Source organism: Arachis stenosperma, chromosome 8 (assembly GCF_014773155.1).
Source record: "Arachis stenosperma cultivar V10309 chromosome 8, arast.V10309.gnm1.PFL2, whole genome shotgun sequence".
Lineage (NCBI taxonomy): Eukaryota > Viridiplantae > Streptophyta > Magnoliopsida > Fabales > Fabaceae > Arachis > Arachis stenosperma.
The window spans coordinates 37,732,948-37,738,603 of NC_080384.1; the positions used below are offsets into that span (position 1 = coordinate 37,732,948).

A 5,656-nucleotide genomic window follows, 5' to 3' on the forward strand; every position below is an offset into this window, starting at 1 on the left:
GAGTTGGTAATAAAATAATTTAAAAATATGAATAATATATATTAGATAATTAACTTTTTTCGGTTAATTAATATTAGTCAAATTTTTTAAAATTATTTTTTTTATATCAAATTTATATTCTAAATCATAAAAATGTTAACATTCAATTCTAAATTATAAACTTAAATATTAAAATTATCTAATATTGAGTAAATAAAATTTAGTTCTCCATATTTTTTCGTCTCATATAATACATCTTATAATTTTTGTTTTAAATATATAGATTTCTACCCTGCTAAGTCAACTAGGGGCTAGCCAACTCCCATTCAATGAATGATACTTGTATATCTATATATGTATGACACAAACGATGTCTCTTGTACCATTGATCATTAAGACCTTATACTAGTTTCCTTTACCGTATCTAAGTCAAAGCCAACAACAATGTCTCTTGCACCATCTTCTGAGTTGAAGCGACCTTGTGCAAATTTTGCTCCTAACATTTGGCAGGATATTTTCATTCAATATGCTGATTCACAATCATTGGTACGTTATTTATCACTTCGTCGTCTATATTTGAGAGAGAAGAACAAGAAATTCTTTTCTTAAAAAAAAATTAAATGCTACATAAAAATTGCATAATATTAACACCCAAACATAAGGCACAATTAAGGTTATATAGTATAGAGACAATTTTTTTTGCTCTTTTAATTTTAAGTTTTTATATTAAGATAACTTTTGATTATTTTTTGTTACATTTTTTTATTAAATATTTTCGTTAACCTAATTACAAAAGTTTAATGTTCCACAAAAACTTTATTCCTCGAATTATTTGCAGGAAGTCAATGAAACTACGAAACAAGAAGTCCAAATACACAAAGAAAAAGTAAAGCTGTATTTGTCTTCGAATGACAATAACATTTTACAGAAATTAAGTTTAATTGACTCAATTCAACGTTTGGGTATATCTTATCATTTTGAACCTGAAGTTGATAAAGCATTGGAGGAAATCTACAACAATTTTACCAACAATAGTCTTTCTATAGAAGATTGTGACCTTCACTTTATTGCCTTACTCTTTCGTTTGTTCAGACAAAATGGATATTATATTTCATCAGGTATGTAAAATTTATTCTGTTATAAATATAATTACATTACCAAGAAATTAAAATTCATGCCAATTGGTTACATATGCATTCATATTAGTTAGTATATATGTGAATTATACAGATGTTTTCATCAAATTCAAGAATATCAAGGGAGACTTCGATGAAATAAATGTTGAAGAAATATGGAGCTTGTATGAAGCTGCAGAATTAAGGATTCATGGAGAAGATATATTAGAGGAAGCACATAAATTCACATGCAATAAACTTAAGTCCTTCATCAATCAACTGAGTCCAGGTCTTGCAGACCAAATCAATCGAAGCTTAAGGCTGCCTCTTCACAAGACAGTTTCAAGGATACGAGCAAGATCATATATGTCATTTTACGAAGAAAATCCTTCCCATAACAAAGTTCTTCTATCTCTTGCAAAATTAGATTTCAATATACTACAAAGCCTACATAAAAAAGAAATTGGTAATATCACTAGGTGAGTCGTATTATCACTCGCAAAATACTACCTACCTATCTATATTCTGTTATAGTTGTTATATATAAATTACCCAAGTCAAAGTGAATAAGTACTTTTAATACTCGATATATTTGGATAGAACTTCATTAAAACCTCTCAATAGGAAATTGAAAGAAAAAAAAAAAAATCAAAACAACTACACTAGACAACCAATAGAAAATTAGTTAACATCAGCCAATAATCCAAAAAAAAAATAATACCCATTTATAATTTTTTTTAAGTGACTGTTTTATCATTTTTTTTCTTCTTCCTCCCAACATTTCAAATTTCACATACGACTACAGGCCATCTACCACCACCACCGGCCATCGCCACTGTCGGCCACCTTTGACAACCTAGCTATGATCAGTTTTTTTAAATTGTAAAATCTTAAATTTTAAATCCTAAACCGTAAATCTTAAACCTTAAATTCTAATCCCTCAACCTTAAGTTCTAAATCCTAGATATTAGATGTTAAATTTTAATTATTAAAACTAAATCTTAAATTTTAAACCTTAAATTCTAAATTCTAAATACTAAATTCTAAATTTTTTATTTAAATTTTAAATATTTTTATTATTTCTAATTTTAGATTTTTTTTAATGGTGAGTTGTTGATTATTTTGTTGGCTAAAAATTATATCGGTTACCAATATTTCTCCTTATTTGTATATTGACTTGTATTGGTATTATTATATCATTCAGGTGGTGCAAAAAATTAGGGTTTGCGACAAAGGTTAGTTATGCTAGAGATAGGGTGGTTGAGACATTCTTTTGGCCACTAACCATGTCTTTTGAGCCAAAATATAGTACTTGGAGATTGGTATTAGGCAAAGTGCTTGCATGTGTATGTCTTCTTGATGATACTTATGATGCCTTCGGTACATTTGAAGAGCTTCAGCTCTTGACAGAGGCAATCAAAAGGTTGATTTGATCTCTAATCTTTAACCACCAATTTTATATTATTTATCTCAATTTGAAAATGAAAATATTGTTCATGTATATATGGATCATAATTCTCTACAATAAGAAGATTTGTAAACTGAAAAAAATAAGTATTTAATCATTATTGAACTAAGACAGTGAAGTTCATATATGATAAAAATTATTAATTCAATAGTAATTAATCTTTTCTTTAATTTGTTATTTTACTAATTTTGTCATTTTAGAGATCTAAGTTTTATATATAAATATATATGTTGAGTTTAAGTTTAGCCAATCTCATTATTAATTATTTCACACATACATAAAGTTTATTTATTTATTTCCTTTTTCATCAGATGGGATATTAATTGCATTGCTCCTCTACCAGAGTGCTTCATAGTGGTTTTTAATGCATTTGTAGAAGAATTATTTGTTGATATAGTGTCGCTGACCGCAGAGAATGGAAGATCAAGCTTGGTGTTGGAACATGTTAAACAAGCTGTAGGCTCTAGTTAATTAATTCATTAATTTAAATAATTACATTTTAATTTGCAACTTCCACTTATTATTATTATTATTCATGATGCAGATATTAAAATTGGCACAAGCCTACTTAATTGAAGCAAAATGGTGCCACGGCCCACGAGGAGCATATTCCAACATATGAAGAGTACAAGGTTATCGGAGTTCAAACGAGTGTATACCCTCTTATGATAATAAGACTTTGCTACTAAAGAGATGCTTGATTGGAATTTCATCGGTTTTCCATTTCCCAAAATCATAAATGCTGTTTCACTAATGGTCAGACTCGCAAATGACTTGGCCTCACATAAGGTGGAGATCATTTTTAACAAATTTGTTTTATTCAATTTCAAATAATTAATAGAATTAATTAGTTTATTTATTAATAAATGTAGAGGACTAATAATATAAGGAGATTTTATATATTTTTTTTAAATTATCATTATTGAGAGATAATTTTTTACCATCAAATTATTTTTTCAATTTTTTCAAATACTTAAATTAATAAAAAAATTCACATGAATTATTATATATTTAACATATCTCTTCACGGAATAATTTCTTTTGAGTTTGTGTATATTTTTTATATAATTTTTTTTATCTTTTATTTATCTTATGATATATTTTTTTTAAAAAAAATAACAATAATCAAACTTTAGACCTTTTGATCATAAAATCTTTTATCTTATGCAAATAATTTATATAAAAATTCAAAAAAAAATTATGTGAGAAATGTGTTAGAGATATTATCATTTATGTATTTTCTCTTATCAATTTAAATTTTTAGAATAATAGTATGATGACATTCTTGTTAATAAAATATATAATTTTAGAAAAAAAATTTCAATGTCTTGCACCATTTGATAAAATTAGGATGTCGAACTATATATTTGAAACATGATAAGTGAGTTATTCAACTTTTGGATGTGACATGCACTCTTCAATTTGTAGGTCGAGCAGGAAAGAAAGCATGCTGCATCTGCAGTTGAATGTTGCATGAAACAATATGGCATTTCAGAAGAAGAGGCCTATAATCGCATTTCCAAGGAAATAAGTGATTGTTGGAAGGATATAAATGAAGAGTGCCTGAACTCACATCATATTATTCCAAAGCCCGTGATTAATTGCATTCTTAACTTGGCACGTTCAACTGAGGTTATTTATGAAAACTTCGAGGATAAATACACAAACAATGAACTTCTAAAAGATCACATCGCGGCTCTGCTTCTGGATCCCATCATCATCTAGCATGCATAAATGTTCTGTTATATATATATATGTGTGTGTGGGACAAAATTAAAGTTGGCTTTCTCTATTGGTGTGTTATATGATCCTTAATATGGACGAGGAGAACTGCCGAAAGCTTAGATAAATAATGTTACGTTTCAAGTGTTATCCGGTCTTAATTAATTAGTCTTCTAATATATTATATGTATGTTGTTTAATTTCCCTCTGTTAGTTGTTTGCATTGTGCTTATGTCTTCTTTTGTCTATTTTAATCTGTTTATAATAATTAAGGACTGAACTTGGTGTTTAGATACCGGTTAGAGATCATTTATTTAACGAAAAAAAAAAAGTAATTTGATTTAGACTAATACTTAATTTCATCTCCAATATTTAATAAAAACAATTTATTTTTATCTTAAATATCTTATTTTATCGTATTTTAATTCTTTAGAAAAAATTAATTTTTTTCTGGAAATACTATTTTTTTCTATTATGATTTTCTTTTAATTAGCAGTAAAAATTATATTTCTAGTGATTATAGCAGTGATTCTAGTAATTTGAAAATGAAAGTAACAAAAAAATGTGAAAAAATAAGAAGATAATAATTAAAAAAATAATATTTTTAAAATAAAAAATATTAATTTTTATTAAAAAATAAAAATAAAATAAAATATTTAAAATAAACATAAAATATTTAAATATTAAAAATAAAATTAGACTTTAACCGAAATATTAGTGACTATAAAATATGCACATCAGTGTCAAACTCATATTTTTTGTGAATATAAAGTCTTGTCTGTACTTTAATACAATTTTAGCAGATTTTTCTAGGCTTATAAATATACTTAGAGCATATTCAATAAAACACTCTTAATCCAAAATTTTCATCTGCCCACTCGCTTGCTTCCAAAATATATTAGATCTGTTAGAATTTTTATTTTAGTTGTAATTCAATTTGTTAATATAAAAATTAGTTTAGATGGTATTGTAATTATTAAGAAATTTTATTAATTAATTGTGTTAGGTGTTGATTTGTTTTATTATGAAAAGAATACGATTGTTCATAAAACTTATAAAATTTTGGTCTTCAATTCTAATCATCACAACAAATATTTTGGATTCATTCTGTTCTTGTGTGGATAATCTGGACGTGACCTCGGTTAAGGGAGTCGACGCCGAGTTTTTGCCTTCGACGCCGAGCTTTTGCCTTCAACGCTGAGCTATAAGCTGGGATGATTTGAGCTCTTCGTCCAAAGAGATATCACGTCACCGAGAGTATGAACAAAGGGGGAGTGTACCTGCAAAAGGCACTCCGATGCTTAAGTTAGTACTGAGAATTCAGTGTGTCTGTTGAGGATAAAACACCATACCTTTATAGGTGAAGTAAGAT

The 5,656-nt window shown here is 27.1% G+C and overlaps 1 pseudogene; it reads left to right on the forward strand.

The window, feature by feature from the left end:
* Nucleotides 1-423: 423 nt before the first annotated feature.
* Nucleotides 424-4,543, forward strand: LOC130945937 (probable sesquiterpene synthase; annotated as a pseudogene).
* Nucleotides 4,544-5,656: the final 1,113 nt, after the last annotated feature.